At 44.7% G+C, this 17,886-nt stretch overlaps 1 protein-coding gene across 26 annotated transcripts in view; it reads left to right on the forward strand.

Annotated features, from left to right (window-relative positions):
* Positions 1–1,694: 1,694 nt before the first annotated feature.
* ERC2 (ELKS/RAB6-interacting/CAST family member 2) overlaps positions 1,695–17,886 on the forward strand; it is a 1,007,328-nt gene continuing 991,136 nt past the window's right edge. For 15 of the 26 annotated variants that reach the window (XM_051852289.2, XM_051852290.2, XM_051852291.2 and 12 more), the window contains exons 1-2: positions 1,695–1,934; positions 3,022–3,090. The gene's annotated coding sequence lies outside the window, so the exon portion shown is untranslated. Of the gene's footprint in view, positions 1,935–3,021; positions 3,091–3,688; positions 3,975–17,886 lie in introns of all 26 variants that reach the window. The other 11 variants (XM_070050692.1, XM_070050694.1, XM_070050696.1 and 8 more) reach the window with 4 other exon arrangements.

The raw sequence follows: 17,886 nt of genomic DNA on the forward strand, positions 1-17,886 counted from the left end.
TATTCTTAACATCTCCTTGGTCAAGGACCTGATATGAAACAGATTCATTGAGAACCATAAGTCTCCCTTCAGGAAAAACTGGACGCAGGTGTATATGAGGTGGATTGTCCCCCTAAAATCCAGGGATTCCCTTTCAGACCTCTGGATTAAAGGCCAAGAGAGTAGGTGGCCAACAACAGTGAATCTGGGACATTTGATTTAAATAAATTCTTAACAGTCACCATGGCTATGTTACCTGAAGACTGGGAAACACAGAGTTCTTGTGAGAGTAGTGGAGAAAATGCAAAGACTTTCACAGAGGAGATTATGCTACCCTCAAACATGTCACTCATATTTCAAAAGACACAGGGTTTTAGGGATTCTTAAAGTATTCCCAACAGGTGCTCATATATAACAAGCCTCTGAGGTGACGTCATCAAGGATTTACACCAGAAATGAAGGCATATCAGGTGCAGTTCCATCTTGCTTCTAAAGCATCCAGATCGAGAGAATGAGTCCTAATTTCTTAGTGATGGAGAGAAAGAAAAGGATGAAGGCAAAGAGAGCTCAGGGACCACGAGTCTATGAAAACCAAAACCAGAGGTGTAAAAGGAAGGCTTAAAATGAGTATTTGGGTAGCAACAGGCAGGCATTCTTGTCTTTCAGAGTCCAATTCCCTAAGCAGGAATCCTTTACTATTTGAATTCGCAACAGGAGAGGAAAGCTGGAGCCAGCCCCTAGTCGCCTAATTCCATACCTGGGCTCACCCCAACACCCCAGGGCTCGATTTGCTTTGCTCGTCTGAGCTTCTCAGGAGGCGTTTAGATCTGGGCACTGAAGTTACTGGCAGCAGACTCGCCAGGACAGGAAGGGAATCACTGCTCTAGTCCCACAAACTGGCTACCCAATGAGGGAGACCAAGTTTGGAGGAGCTCAGGACATTGCCCAGTTGCCTCCCCAACATGGCATGGCAGCAGCTGACACTCCTGACTTGTTGAGTGGAAGCGTTTTTTGGCCAAAGAAAAACTTGTGCAAATCCTTCTGCACATTACCTGGAAAGGGTGTGTGTGTGTGTGTGTGTGTGTGTGTGAGAGAGAGAGAGAGAGAGAGAGAGAGAGAGAGAGAATAAATCAAACATCGTCTTTCTTCCATAAATGGGACATTTGCAGGGCTCAGAAGAAGCACCCCAACGGATATGATGAATACGATCCTTTTTTCTTGCTCTCTTTTTCATCTTCCAGTCTCTCCTCTCCTTGGAGGAACAAGAAAGCAAGAATCTGTTGAAATCCCCTCACCTGCCGGGGTCTGGGAACCCCGACTCCCACCCCAAAGCTTAACTTGAAAGACAAGTGCCACCCCTGCCCCTGTCACCCAAGCAGCCACCTGGGAGGTCCCGGGAGAACCGGGCAGCCTTTGGAGGGGGTGGGGGAAAGGGGCGTCCCGGGGCCCGGCGCTCGGCGACCACGTCCTGCCGAGAGGAGGCGCTACCCAGACCCCAGCGCGGCCGGCCCGCGCGCTCTCTGCTGCCCTCAGCCGAGCGCCCGGCCGGCCCCCCCAGCGGCTCCTCGGGAATGCTGGGAATGTGAGTCAGGGCCTGGGCGAGTGGCGAGCGAGAGAGCGAGCGCGCCGGCCGGCCGCGCGGGGGCCCGGGAGCGCAGCGCCCGGCGGCGCGGCGCGAGCGCGCGTCTCGGGACTGCGGCGGGTGCCGCCCCCTCGGCCGCCGGCCCCGCCCGGCCCCGGCCCTCCGCGCGCTGCCGTCCTCCTCAGCGATTTCGCTCGCTCGCTCGCTCCCTCCCTCCTCTCCGGCTCCCCGCCCCGTTCCTCCTCCGCCTCCCGCTCCGAATCACTCGGGCTCCGGCGCCGGCTCCGGCTCCTCCCGGCCGGCCGCCCGGGGCCAAGGCGACGTGAGGTAGTAAAAATCCATGTGGGACAGCTCCGGGGCGAGCATCGGAAAGGTGAGACGCCGACGCCGGGGCCGGGCCGCCGGGTGTCCGGTTCCCTCGGGGCGCCGGTGCGCGGGCATCCCTCGTGCCGGGTCCCCCTCGCTCGTGGGGAGCTGCAATGCGTTATCGGGGAGCCGAGGGGTGAACCATCCGCCCCCACAGGGGCTTTCTCGGGCGGGGTCAGGGATGGGGCGGCCTCCGGGCGGATTTGCCTGGATGTGTAAACCCCGGATCCGAGCAAGTGCACGGTTTCCTCCGGCGCGCGGGCCACCTCCCGCAGCCCGCTCCCGCAGCCACCCTCACTGCCGTCGCCTTTCTTCTCTCCAGATGCCCCTTTCGCCTGGCTTGCCCTCTGGCCTCGAGGGTTGGGGTGTCCACTGGGGCCGGGGGACTCGAGGAAGCCCCTAACAGGACAGAGTGGAGAGAGGTGGTGGAGCCCATCCCAGGGGGTGGGGTGCCTGGCTGCCCGGGTGGGCTGTGAGGGGAGAGTGTTTAAAAAAAAAAAAAAAAATCCGTGCCAGTGAAAAGGAAGCCGGATTTATCGGGGAGGGGCAGGAGGGTGGTGTGTGGAAAGGAAGACGGTGTGAAATTGAATGCGCTCCTTCCCTCCCTCTCCACGTCTCCTAATTTTTACAGGAAAAAGGGATACTTGGGGAGATGCACCTGATTTTTCCGTAACAATTTTTTCTATCCGAGCCTTTGAAAGATCATCTTAGGACAGTGAGATTAAGGGCTGCTTTGGTGCGGGATAATGAAACAGCGCCCGTAAACTCTCCGTTCCGCCCTGCCTTATTTATTTTGTACTTGGGGGTCTCGGTTCTTGCCAGAGAGGGAGGGTCTGCGCTGTTAGGAGAGGATCGATTTTAGGCGGCTACCTGCCTTTGCTGGATGAAAGGCAATTTACTCCCAGAGCGGTGAATTGTCAGTTGCCTCTGTGATTGACAGCCACACCTGCCACTTATGTAGGTGGAACGGGGACCGGTGGAACCCCAAGAGCCAATCATTGCTCGGGAGAGGAGGGCAGCTCCCACTTGTCATGGTTAGTTTCCTGGTTGGCTCTTTAAATCAGTGATTTTACTTAACCATTGGTTTCCACCAGGTATGGGGCTCCAGCTGTGAGAGACAGACAAGCGGGAAGAAAACTCTTGGAAAATGGGCTTAGACGCAAGTATGTTTGACTTGTTTCCTTGCCCCAGTCCCTGTCCCCAGCCACCCTTTTTATTCTTGTAGGAACTGGGGATGCTGAGGCTACTGGCTTGAAACGACGATATGCGGTTTTGTAAAGAATGAAACGGGAGGTGGTGGTGATCAGGGGCAGAGAATTGGGTGCTACCTCTTCCCGTAGAATTGCAGTCTTCCTTAGGAGAGGCAGCATTTACTACTGGGCTGTCTGGGAAAAGGGTGTGGCACTTTGTCTCCCACGGTCACTCTTGTCCTTGTAAAGTCACATTGCTTCTCAAGATACACTCCTCGGCTCTAGGCTCTACTGGATGGATTTATGAGATATTTTTGAAGCAGGCAGACATGCTTTCTTAGGATTAGCGTGAGTAGAAGTGATTCTTTTCGTTCTGACAGTGTAACTCAACTTCTAGAAGTAAAGCTGCCTTGTTCTCTTGTGCAGGATGTCAGTTTGCGGTGTCAGTGAGCTTAAGCCATATTATTCCTTTAGGGTGTAAGAGTCTGCCTTTTCTTTAATGTGAGCCATCTTGTCAGTTTGCTTCTTTGCTTTAGTAAAAGCCTTTCACTTTTTTTTTTTTTTTTTTGAGGAGGGGAGGTGTGAATGCTGATGGAATCATGACTTTCCCCAGCAAGACTCATGAGTGGATGATTCAGGGACAAAGGACCAGCTCCTTCTCAACTCTACGTGTGGAAGGCTGATTTTTCAACACCTTTCTCTCTGAATTCATTAGAAAAATTACTGGTTGATACAGAGAACTGTTACCTGACAGAAGCTGTACTTGGATGTGAGCATTTTTGCTGTGAATTCAGTATTTCGTGAACAGATTGTGAGCCAGAATACATTGGTTAGGATGGTCTTTGTGTAGAAGCCAGGTTGGTCAAGATTGTTTTATTACAATTATCCTTAGTCTTATTATTGCATTTGCTAGCACTTTGCTGAGTATTTTACTACATCTTTTTATAAACCTTGCAGAGCCCCTATGAGGCAGATAGAATTATCATCCCCAAATTATAGATGAGAAAACTAAAAGGAATCAAGTACCTTGGCTATGGTTTAGTGTTTGAACAAGAATTTGAGCTTGGGTTTGTCTGTCCCCAGGGCCTTTGACCTTGGCTATGGCCTTGAACTCAAATTTAGTGGTGTGGTCTGCATGTGTCCAGTCTGAGGTGGGACCTTTCCCAGCATTCATAGAGCTTTGAAGAGTTCACCATGACATTGGTGGTCCTTGTATCAGCCTCTTTGCTTTCCATTTGGTGAGATTGTTGATTCTGCCTTGCCTCTTATATTTCTATAGATCACTTTTCATCTATAAAAAATAAATTGCAAATCATCACTCTTCCACTTTTCTTTATGCCTTAAATTTCCAGTTGGAGTTTTGAATAGGAATTGCTTAAATACTTTTAACATCGTTCAGTTGACTCTTTCCCCTGCTAAGGGGAGTTGTATTTTCTCTTTCATTTATAGAGCCATAATTTCTCATTAGTGATGAAATATAATTATATTTAAAATTATTCCTGTAAAATGGCTTGGTCCTCTTGTTTTATTATGTTGGAAAAGCTACACGACTTGAATCTCATTAGTGTCGTCCCATTGGTGAAAGTCAATTCTGGAGGTTTGTCAAAATGAGGTAAATAAATTGTGTTGTAATCCACAAATTCACCTGAACAGATATTGTTTGGTTTTGGTTAGGTTAATTTTTGTACAATCTGCATGTTTGTTTATTTTACTAGTAGATCCTTTATATTTTTAAAAAAGTTATTTACTTTTTTGAGAGGCAGACATACACACACACACACACACACACATACACGCATACACAGATTGAGAAAGAGAGAGAGAGAGAGAGCCAGACAGAGCTCTTCCATCCGTTTCACTCTCCACATGCCTGCAACAGTGGAGATTGAGCCAGGGTTGAGGCAGGAACCTGGAACTCAATTGGGGTCTCTCACATGAGTGGCAGGGGACCAAGTACTTGAGCTATCACCTGCTGCTTTCATGGGTGTGCATTAGCAGGAAGCTGGAATTGGGGATGGAGCAAGGACTCTGATATGGGCTGTGAGCATCCTAAGGTTTTCTAAATGCCTTCGCTCTATGGCCTCCCCACCAAGCCTTTTTTAAAAATCAGCTAACAAATTAGCATTTTGTGAGATCTACTTGCCAATCAGCAAATTAGTCAATAATGTTTGTACTATTCTTTGATATTTTACTGTGATTTTCTTGATTTTAGAAAGGTAGTAGGACAAATGGAAAGCAAAAAAGCACTGTTATCAATGACAGTATAGATCTCAGAAAAACATTTAATCCAAAGATAGAAACCATGGGTGAACCAAACTAGAGATTCTGCAGGCTGTTCTTTCTTATGTGAGGACAAACAAAAACAAAAAAATGAACAAACATGTGAGAAATACTAAAATATATCAAATGATAAAGACATGTTAATCAACTTGGGCAGGGAAGCAGCTCTGAGACTCCTGTGAAGCAACAGGTATTTATTTTCACACTCAGGGTTCTTTGTTTTGACTGTGATTTAGCTGAGCTAGGCTGGGCTCCCTGAGGTTGCCCTACTGGAGGCTGCCTTTTGGGTTCAAGTCTGCTCCACTTCTAGGGGGGCTGAGGAGAAGGCAACTATTTGGGATATGCTCTTCTGAGGAACTCCAGAGCTCTGGCAAACTGCACAGACAAGGGTCACTTCCACTGACAATGGTTTTGGACAAAGCAAGTCACGTGGTGAAGTCCAACACTTGTGAGTTAAAGCAGACTTTATCCATAGCAAGAAGGAATATTTGGTAAACTGTAATCCAGACTCTCACGCTATGTGAAAAGTATGATGTGATTACCAAGTTTTACAATTTTTTCTTTTTATTCTTATGGAATGTTGTCTTCCTCTTCTTATTCCCAACCCTAGCTTTATGACTTCTAAAGCTAGCAGATTAAAAAAAAAAAGATTTACTTATTTGAGTGGTAAAATGACAGAGAGATATCTTCCATCTGTTGGCTCACTCCCCAGATGCCTACAACATTTGGAGCTGGGTCAGGTGAACCCAGGAGACTGAAGTACTTGGGCCATCATCTTCTGCCTTCCAAGGCATTTTAGTAGGAAGCTGTATCAAAAACAGAGTAGCTGGGACTTGAAACAGCACTGTCTCAAATTGGATGTGACTGTCCTAAGTGGTGGCTTAACCCATTGTATCTCAATGCCTACTCTTTATTGGTATTTATTTATTTATTTTTTATTGAAGAGGAAAAGACACACATACACATACACACACACACACACACACACACACACAGAGGGAGGGAGGGAGGGAGGGAGGGAGGGAGGGAGGGAGACAGACAGAAGTTACCATCTGCAGGTCTGCAGTATTTTCCTCAAATGCACACAATGGCCAGAGCTGAGATGGGACCAATGCTGGGTTCCAGGAACTCAATCAAAGTCTCACATGTGGGTGGCAGGAACTCAATTACTTGAACCATCACCTGCTGTCTCCCAGGCTGCAACAGCAGGAAGATGGAGTCAGGAACCAGAGCCAGAAATAAAAGCCAGGAACTCCCATATGGTACAAGAGCATCTTAATTGGTATCTTAATCGTTAGGCCAAATGCTGGTCTCTAAACCTGTTGTTTAACTTTTGCATATCAGGAATATGCCTTGTTTAATTCTAGGGGACCAACAGTAAAGGCAAGTATGTGTGCATACATAATTACTTACATTTGCATGAATTACATATCAAGGCACTATTTATTAGAAGTTACTCTGCTCCAAGGGACAATGTTCAATGCAGTGGTTAACACAGAGTTTTTATTGGATTTGGGTCCCGTGCCATGTAACTTAGGTAAATGCAAGGAGGTTGGAGATGTAGATAGAGCAGTGAATACAGTGGGTAGAGAAATGTAAGGAGCACATGTAAATACAATGAGTTATTCTACTTGGCCAAATGGTCAGACAGGTGGTTACTAACAATGATAATCATAATTCTATTAGCAGTATGAGAGGTCTTTAAACATTTCATAGAAAACACATATTAGGAAAAAACTATGCATGGATTTGGAAATTTTCTTAAGCCAAAATTAGCTTCTAATTCTATTTTCCATGAACTTAAAAAACGATTTATTTGAAAGACAGTGCAAAAGAGAGAGGGAGAGACAGAATCTTTCATCCGCTGGTTTATTCTCCAAATGCCTGCAACAGCCAGGGCTGGTCTGATTGAAGTCTGAGGCCTGGAACTCCATCCTGGTCTCCAATGTAAGGGTCAGGGGCCAAAAGTACTTGGAGCATCTTCCACTGCTTTCCCAGGAGCATTAACAGAGAGCTGGATCAGAAGTGGAGCAGCTGGAACTCAAATCAACTCTCCCATATGGGATGCTGGCGTCATAAGCAGCTTAATCTGCTGAGCCACAACACCGACCCCTCCATGAACTTTTTGAAGTCTCTCATATTTATAGCTAAACTGTTATTGGGCAGTTAACTATGTGTTAGGCACTGTGCTTAATACTTTCTATAAGAATATTAGGTTAATATTGGGAGTGAAATTAGGACATGAATCCAGGTACTCTGATATGGGATGTAGTCTTCCCAAGCAGTGTTTTTACTGCTGTGCCAAATGCCTGCCCGTCATAAGACTCAGGAGGCAACTGGATTCCACTTTGAAGTTTGAGTTTTATTTCACATGTTAGTGAGTAGATGATGATTTGAAAACCACAGATATTGGAGGTTGGAAGATCTTAGATGCTTAAGGATGTGGTGTTAGCATGAATGGAGGTGGTGGGAAACCTGGACATGAAGCGTAGGTGGTACCATGAGGAGGGAGCAGAATTGGATAAACACAAATCATAGTTGCTAACTTGTAATCCTCTGAGAACAAAATCTCCTAAGGTTCATATTAACTTCTACTGATGGCTTTGCATTTGCTAGGAAGTAGGGAATGAGTAATGTAGAGAATTGCTAATAGGATGTGAATCATTATTAGTGCTATAGGGTATGGACCTCTGCTTGTTGTTTGTACCAATTACTGAGCCCTCCATGACCTTGTCTGACATGATATTGGCCTGGGTCTGGCTCCATTGTGCCAGTTAAAGGCAGCAGAGATGTATGGTAAGGTCAGAGGGTGCTATAGTAAGAAGTTATGTCAATGGACTTATTTCTGTTTGCAATTTGCTAAACATTCTGGGACTTTGTTCATAGGATAACATCAACTTGCTGGGTCTCTCCATTTCTTTTTTCTTTACTTTCAAAATCTGTGCAATAAAGGATTTGATTTGCACTAATGATTTTCAAATTTTTTTAGCTGTAGAGACTTGTTTTGTTTCCTGAATAAAAATTTATCATGATCCTCAGTATATCAACAGAAAGCAACCAAAACCCTTCTGGAAATTCAGGATTCCAGATTTATGTTGTCTGGATGCCCTTTTGTTGAGGTCATTGCTCTAAAGTGATTCCCATATACCGTTCCAGATCCAGGATCATGTGACCCTTCTACCTATCCAGGTGTTTTATTTGAGCACCCTCTTTGGTAGTTATTCCACAACTTGTTGTGTCTTGGTAATATCCATGGTAGAGATTGTTAGTGGTGCCCACAGTTACTTTTTCTCTTCCCAGGCACACGTTGGAGGGGACTTGTATCTCTTCTTTGTCTCAGTGTTTAGTCTCCAGTGTGAGACCATCCGATGCTATCTTCTGCTGCTGTGATGACCATGGAAGCATGTTGAGATGGAGCCTCCATCTGCGGGGTCTCTGAGTCTAAATAAAGAAGGCTTCCAGTCAACTGGACTTGGACATATAGTGTGATCAAACAATAAACCTTCACTGTTTTAAGCCACAGTGATTTAATGATTGTTTCCTCAGCACTTTTTAGCTTATCCTGATCAATGCATCATCCTTTACGCATCTGCAGAACTTTATTTAACTTACTTTGTGGATGTTTTCTGATCTACTTGTCATTACTTGGTACTCAGGAAGGCAGTCAGGAAGCATATACATCAGCCCTCCATGCAGGTCTTTGTACTCATAGATTCTTTACATCAGAATATTTGAGCTTAATAACACTTGTTTTTATTTTAAAAAAGTTTATAGATATACCATATAGTACCTCTTACTTTTTAAAAAGTGTTTAATGCCTTGTTTTTTAAAAATTTGTTTTTTGATAGAGAGATAGACAGAGCTCCTTCCCGTCTACTGGTTCACTCCTCAGCTGCCTGCAACTCAGTGCTGGGCCAAGCTAAAGCTAGAAAACCATCCAGCTTCCACATGGATGGTAGGAACCAATTATTTTAGCCATCACCACTGCCTTCAAGGGTCTACATTAGCAGAAGGCTGCAATCAGGAACCAGAACCAGGATCTGAACCCATATATTCTGATATGAGTTGTGGAGAGTCTTAATTGCTAAGTTAAATGCCTGCCCCCTGCCCTATTGCTTTTTTTTTTTTTTTTGCCAGGCAGAGTTAGACAGTGAGAGGCAGAGACAGAGAGAAAGGTCTTCCTTTTTCCGTTGGTTCACCCCCCAAGTGGCCGCTACGGACGGCGCCTTGCGGCCGGCGTGCTGCACTGATCTGAAGCCAGGAGCCAGGTACTTCCTCCTGGTCTCCCATGCAGGTGCAGGGCCCAAGCACTTGGGCCATCCTCCACTGCACTCCCGGGCCACAGCAGAGAGCTGGACTGGAAGAGGAACAACTGGGACTAGAACCCGGTGTGCCGGTGCTGCAGGTGGAGGATTAGCCTATTGAGCTGTGGCACAGGCCCCCTGTTGCTTTCTTAGGCAATAGATTCCCTTTGGTTTGGGGAGGAATATTGAATATCATTACCATGATGATGGTTATTGTTGATTAAGTTCTTATTTATTGATTTGTGAAATATTTATTGAGCTTCTACATTGTGGTAGGCACTGAGATATAAAGGAGAATCCTGGATGGTTCATCACTTGGAACTTACACTCCAGTTGAGAGTTGTGGATAAGTTCACTCTGTTCTAGGAAAGGCATCATTTGTGGAGCATTTACTATGTTTTGGGTGCCTTATATTGCTCATTTTATACTACTTCAAAAGTAGGTGTATTAATCCTCATTTTATAAAAGAGGAAACTGAGGCTCAAGGAATTTGATATGCTCCACTGAAAGCATGAGCTTTTGTTTTTTTGCTGTATCCTTTGTGCCTAGAAGAACATTTGACCCATAGTAAATGCTCAAAAAATGTGTGTTGAATGAGTGAAGGAAGAGAAGAACTTGCTCAAAGTTAATTCTTTGGAATATCTAGAACTTGAACTCATGTCTGTCTGACTCTCAATGCTGCTGAATTATCACTTGGAAAAATAGGAGTGGTGTATAGGCCCACAATTCCAACAGAAGCAACTACTGAGCCCTACCAGTGTCAGTGTGAAAAGCACCAGGAAGAGTCAGACTGTCTCGCTTTCATTGCCAGGGTCAAATCTTCTTTGTGATTTTCTACTAACTCTGCCTCAGCTGAGGAAGCCCAAGGCCACTACTTCTCTGACTTAATAGCTGTTATAATTAGTCTCTCCTCTCTTGGTGCAATTCAACTTCTTTTTCAGCCCTTGCCTGCCAGATTCCCTGGGCTGTGCCTCAAGTTCTGCTCTTAACCTCTTGGGTATTTCTTCTCCACTTGGATCTTCTAGATTTGTTGCTTTGAAGTTCTGCTTTCTCTGTTCTTGAACTCATATTGACTCTGCCAAGCAGAGTTCATCTTGGTAATAGCCCAGGAAATCTCTAGTTGTTGGCACCTGTTAGGCACTCAACAAAATTAAAAAGAGAGGGAGTGAGAGAGGAGAAGAAAAGGAATACTTTTAGGAAGTGATCACTACTTCCGGGAACTCAACGGTGAAATGACAACCTCACTGAGTGAGGAGTGTGTGTCAGAGTGCATCTCTGGAGACACTTGTAGATCAAAGGCTGGTGATAATGTTCATAGAGATCTGAAACTGGCAGGCTTATTTTGCCATGGTTTGTTGCTCACAGTCTACATTTTGCCCATTTAATTTGTGGTGTGTGTGTGTGTGAGTGGGTGGGTGGGTGGGTGGGTAGGTGTGGGTGTGTGTATGGGTGGTGTTCTGGTAGCACTACTGCTCTACTGTTTGCCCCTCTAAATGTAGTCGCCATTCTGTGACTTTGGAATTTGAATGAGTTGCAGGCAGCACAGTGCATTTCCCCCTAAATGCGTTAGGAATAAACTACAAGTATTAATGCAAGGCAGCTTCTTAGTGGGTCAGGAGATGAGAGCTTGAATGGCAGTTGAGCAGTGTGAATGTTCTTTAAGAATGCTCTCACATCCTTATGCAAACCGTGAGAGACATTTCTGCTAAAATGGTATGATTAATGATAGCAAGAAACAGCAGGGTTTCCTATAAGAACTCAAACGTAGTTGTGCACTGTAGTTACCAGTTCTTACATGGTGCATTTTTCTTGTCCATAACAAGGTAGTCAGGGTGGGAATTTGAAGGTTGATCTGGGGGCTTAGAGCTGTTTGGGGCTGGAGAGTTTAGCAGCTGTTAAGAGGTCAGATTGGGCTGCTCCTGAGATTCCTGCTTGTTTTCTTGAGGATACTTGAGGGCTTCCTTATGCCTGGGTTAAGGCAGATCAGCCATGCTGCCTTCCTGCTGGCCAGCCCCAGGCAACTGCCATCACCTTTAGGGGAGAGACCACAGGTCAAAGAGCATGGTTGTTGACTCATCTTTACTTCTCAGGGGGGGATTTTGGTGTCTTTTCTTTCCTATTTGTTTGCATGTATTTTTCCCTTTCTAGGCTGAAAAGTTCCCTCCTACCTCCTGTCTGTTTTCCCTTTTGACTCTATCCATCCTGTCCGGAAGTCTCTAAAGTAGAGGTGAGGCTGTGGATGGGAGGAGCTGGGCCTTCTGATGGGCTCAGTGGAAATGGGTCCTGTTTGATGCTAGGCAAGTACAGAGACAACTGGTTTCCAGCAGTTGCTGTTTGCCGGCCTGGTGAGCATGGAGCAGTTAGCAGGGGCATGCAAAGGGAATTCTTTTTCCTTTTTTTGTTGTTGTTAAGGTGAAAGAGCTATCTTTATACACAGGATTCGAACCTATTAGTGGACCACCTTGAATTCACAACCTGAATGGTTGCTTAGAATAACTTCAGAGCAGTTTCTGTTGCATACAGAGATGTAGCTCTGGCCTAGGGCCAGGGGACCTCATTTCCCTTTCTGGCTTTGCCACAAGCTCTCTCTCCTTATTTGGGATCCTGGTGTCCCTATCATCTGGTCTGACTCTCTCAAAAGGCCCTTGTCCAGATCTAGAATGATAGTTTTCACAGCAGTTTCTTCAAGCAGAGTTTTAACGAAGTAACTGCCATTTTATTAGTTCTTTTCACCTGAAGAACAAAAATGGCCAGTGCTTTTATGGTGGACTTTATTTTTTTAAAAAAAATTTTTTTTGACAAGCAGAGTGGACAGTGAGAGACAGAGACAGAGAGAAAGGTCTTCCTTTACCGTTGGTTCACCCTCCAATGGCCGCTGCGGCCGGCGCACGGCGCTGATCCAATGGCAGGAGCCAGGTGCTTCTCCTGGTCTCCCATGGGGTGCAGGGCCCAAGGACTTGGGCCATCCTCTACTGCACTCCCTGGCCACAACAGAGAGCTGGCCTGGAAGAGGGGCAACCGGGACAGAATCCGGCGCCCCGACCGGGACTAGAACCCGGTGTGCTGGTGCCGCAAAGCGGAGGATTAGCCTAGTGAGCCGCGGCGCCGGCGTATGGTGGACTTTATTAACAAAGAACTAGGCCATTATGTTCTATATTCATTATATTTGTTTATACCTGTTTTGTGTCAGTCCTTGTCTGGTCACATGGGAGGACTGTAAAGCAAATAGGTGATTTGGGGGCTTCAGGATTATAGAGTCTAGTGGAGAACCAGACAAGGAAGCAGGCAAATAGTAACAGGTGCTCTTATGGAAGGGTGTCCAGGCAGTCATGCAGGATTTGGGAGATTTGTGGATGAAGGAGGTATCTATACAAATAAAGAGGGAGCAGCATGTGCCCAGGTACAAAGATGAGCAAGACCAGGAGAGATTTGGGATCTGGGGAGATGACAGCAGGAGGACCTAAAGAGCTGGAGTTTATCTTGGCTGAGGGAGGTGAACAGTGGGGGAGGCCAGAGTGACTGTCAGGGCATGAGGACCCTGTGAGCCATTGAGGAAATAGAGCACAAGCTTGACCTTTAAGAGGTTTCAAGTAGGGAACTGACACACCAAAGACTGTGAATTCTCTTTGATCTCTTTCTGTCTCACTTTTATGGCAGTAATTGCCTGCTTTTGTTGCTTGTGGGACTTGAAATTGGGGGTAGCAAGATGACTTAGAGAGTAATAGAAAGATTGACTGTGGCATTGGAAATCCTAGCAGTACCTAGTCTGATTTCATCATCTAAACACAACTATTACAGCTTTAATAACTTTCAAAGACCATTTTGTTTTCTTTCTTTCTTTTTAAGCACTCATTTATTTGAGAGGCAGAGAGAGAGAGAGAAAGGCAACTTCCATCTTCTGGTTCACTCCCTAAATGCCTGCAAAAGGCAGGTTGGTCCAGGTGAAAGCCAGGACCTAGGAAGTCAATCTGGTTCTCCCACATGGGTGGCAGGGACTCAACTACTTGAGCCATCACTTTGTGCCTCCCAAGGTCTGCATTAGTGGGAAACTGGAATGGCAAGTGGAACCAGTACTCAAACCCTGATATGGAATGCAGGCATCTTAACTATTGGCCAAATACCTGCCCCTCTAATACCAACTTCTAGGTAAAGTTGCTCCTGATGAAAGATCTGCAGTGAGATTCCATACCACTTACTGGATTTGAGCATCTTCAAATGTCCACTGGGATGAAATTCTTTTCATTGAGTTTTAAGTAGAGCACAGTGAATATGGGTCTTGTTTAAAAATCTTAAAAATATGTGCAGTTAATGGACAGAATGAAACTGACTTTGTTAAGCTAATAGAGGGAAATACTTGAGTAATTCATAGTGTGCAGCCTTTGAAAGAAGTGTGAGAAAGTTCATGAATGTAATGATTTAATTATTCCCTGAAATGTACAAAAATGAGAGTTATGGGCTAAAACACTAATCAATGTCCTAAGAATACCAGCTGCCTCTGGCTTTACTTTTGTATAATTTATACTTTTGTGTATTAGATGGCAACACTGCTAAACTGTTTTTTCATATATTGTTCTTCCCTTCTATGCTTCAGCTTATGACCTGATGTTTTGAGCTTTTGTGTCATGACCTTTGCCCATGAGCAGTTTTATTACAGTAGCATTAACACATTTTTATAGCAGAGTTTGTAGAGTCACCTGAATATTTCTTGAATTTCATCATTATTTTATAAGTGGAAAATAGAAAATTATAGATGGTAATAAAGGGAGAAGTATAAACCTCATAATGTAATTGAAGCAAAGATGGAAGCCATTAGACATGCCCTACATTGCTGGTGTTTAGCTTTAGTCAATTGTTTGGACTTCAAGTTGGCCAACTATACATAGTCATAAGGAATAAGAATTGAGTTAAAGGCTATGTGTGTTTGAAATGTTGGAAATAAAGCTTTAGGAATTATGCTAAAGAGCATGATATAACTTGGGATTTTATCCTTTATTTGTTTTTGGGATCAGAGTTCCCATTTTTAACATGTAAGTCTAGTCAAATTCTGTTTGTTCAGCCTGTGTGTGTGTGTGTGTGTGTGTATTCAGGAAGGCATTTTTTACAAAAAAAGGAGGCAGAAGTTGGAATTCTCTCTAGTCTTATTTAGGAAAGTCCACCAGAGCTAGTAACCTGTTTTATTCATTTAGTAGTTGACATTGGTGATCAATTTGATTGGTAACAAAATCCTATGTATATATTGGCAAACAAGTGAAAAGAAAGTAAAGCAAGTAAAATGGTGCTTGGCAAAGACTACACCTCAATGGAGGATCATGATCCCATGGTTCACTTGCTGAAATTGGGCAGTGTAGAGCTAGTGAAAGATTGGATGATTTTGGTCTTCACCATAAGCCTTATATTTGTATATTTGTAGCCAAAGAGAGCGGGATAAGAAAGTTTGTGTATAGTTAACTCCCCAACCTTCTAGATCCCTGAATCAAGAGAGTATGGTGGTAGTCTATCTTTTTTTTTTTTTTTTGGACAGGCAGAGTGGACAGTGAGAGAGAGAGACAGAGAGAAAGGTCTTCCTTTGCTGTTGGTTCACCCTCCAATGGCCGCCGCGGCCAGCGCGCTGCGGCCAGTGCACCGCACTGATCCAATGGCAGGAGCCAGGTACTTCTCCTGGTCTCCCATGGGGTGCAGGGCCCAAGTACTTGGGCCATCCTCCACTGCATTCCCTGGCCACAGCAGAGAGCTGGCCTGGAAGAGGGGCAACTGGGACAGAATCCGGCGCCCCGACTGGGACTAGAACCCGGTGTGCCGGCGCCGCAAGGCGGAGGATTAGCCTAGTGAGCCACACACCGGCCGGTAATCTATCTTCCCTGGAGGGGAAGAGCTTCTCTCCCTTCCTTTGTGGGCTTAGCCCATTTTTAGGGAAAGGATTGAATTGGGTGCAAAATTCCAGTTTCTTTTAATACCTCTTATGTTTAATTGGTGGATGCTGATAAGAGAGATGTAATGGGACAGAAGATGGGAAGTAATTGGCTCTTGGATTTCTAGTCACTTCCTGAAATGGAGACACATAGAATATCTTCTATCAAGAAGGCAGATTACTATTGGGCCAGGAATTCAAGAAACTCAGATGAAATACTTCCTATGAACCAGGTACTGTGCTGTGCACTTCCAAGAACTGTCTCATTTGATCTTCACAGTGTCTCCACGATCTAAGGATTGATTTAGAAATTAATGTTTTGAGAAGTTTGGAAACTTGCCTAGGTGTCTTAGTTGAGTTTCCTACAGAAGCAGACTCTGACACAAATATGAACAGTTATTTGGGACTGACAGAGAATGTTAGTAGGCGAAAGAGAACAGGGGACAGGGCAGAAAAGGTATCCCACAGATGGGGCATATTAGATAAGTTCCTATAGTGGCAACTGGAGTTTAATCCCACAAGGAAACAATGGAGATAGTGTCCAATACCTGCTTTAGGATGGTCTCATGTAATGGATAAGGGAGTAGGGGTGTGCAACTACTAGCTCCTATCAGTTGTTTTTTTCTTTTACTTTTAACAATGTATTTTGATTATTGCTCGTGGTAAAAGATACATAAGATAAAATTTACTGTTTTAACCATCTTACAATGCTTAGTTCCGTGGCATTAAGTGTATTCAGTGTTGTACAACCATAACCATCATCACCTCCAGAACTTTTTTACTGTTCAAACTTGAAACTCTGTACCCATTATACAACTCTCCATTCTCCTTTCCCCAGCCTCTGAATATCCTCATTCTGCTTTTTGTATCTGGGGATTTAACAATTCTAGATACTTTATACAAGTGGAATTTTACATTATTTATCCTTTTATGTTTGGCTCATTTCTCTTAGCATGATGTTTTCAACATTCATCTATGTTGTTGCATGTATTAGATTTTATTCTCTTTTAAAGCTAGTATTCCCTTGTGTGGAAATCAATCACATATTTTCTTTATCCATTCAATGTCAGCAGACATTTGGATTGTTTTTACATTTGGCTACTGTGACTAATGCTACTGTGAACATTGGTGTGAGTATCTGTTAACTGTTCTTGGGTGTGATTAATTCACTGGCACCTCTGTCCTGTACTTTGCAAGGTTCAGAAAAACTCTCAGCCATAGATGCTGCTGTGGGCAATGGGAAAGTCCTTTGGGTCACTAAAATCTTCAAGTCAGAGGAATGTTGAGGAGGTACTCAGCATTTGCTTACAGGGTTTTGGTCCAAGTGGAGAAACAGATTTGAAACTTGGCTTCAAAGCCCATGCTTTCGATTGCTTTACACTGAGCTGCCTTTAATTACAGATGTAATAGTGCTGAGTTGAGATGGTGAATGAGACATGATTTTTGCTTTCAAGAAGCTATGAGGGGTGCTGGTGCTGTGGCATAGCAGGTAAAGCCACTGCCTGCAGTACCAGCATCCCATATGGGTGCTGGTTCAAGTCCCAGCAGCTCCACTTCCCATCCAGGTCTCTGCTATGGCCTGGGAAAGCAGTAGAAGATAACTCAAGTCCGTGGGCCTCTGCACCCATGTGGGAGATCCAGAAGAAGCACCTGGCTCCTGGCTTCAGATAGGTGCAGCTCTGGCTGTTATGGCCATCTGGGGAGTGAACCAGCAGATGGAAAACCTCTTTCTGTCTCCCTCTGCCTCTGTCTCTCTGTAACAACTCTCTCTCTTCTTTTCTTTTCTTTTCTTTTCTTTTCTTTTCTTTTCTTTTCTTTTCTTTTCTTTTCTTTTCTTTTCTTTTCTTTCTTAAAGATTACTTATTTATTTGAAAGTCAGAGTTACATAGAGAGAGAAGGAGAGGCAGAGAGAGAGGTCTTCCGTCATCCACTGGTTCACTCCCCAATTGACCAAAATGGCTGGAGCTGTGCCAATCCGAAGTCAGGAGCCAGGAGCTTCTTCCAGGTCTCCCATGCGTGCAGGGGCCCAAGGCTATGGGCCATCCTCTATTGCTTTCCTCAGGCCAAAGCAGAGAGCTAGATTGGAAGTGGAGCAGCAGGGGCACGAACCAGCACCCATATGGGATGCTGGTGCTGCTGGCAGCAGCCTTACCTGCTACGCCACAGCGCCTGCCACAACTGTGCCTTTCAAATAAATAAATAAATCTTAAAAAAGATTATATTAAAAAAAGAAGTATGGGGGTTGAGTTACGTGTCTTGCAAAAGGCTCAAGTGAAG

The sequence above is a fragment of the Oryctolagus cuniculus genome, chromosome 10 (assembly GCF_964237555.1).
Source record: "Oryctolagus cuniculus chromosome 10, mOryCun1.1, whole genome shotgun sequence".
NCBI lineage: Eukaryota > Metazoa > Chordata > Mammalia > Lagomorpha > Leporidae > Oryctolagus > Oryctolagus cuniculus.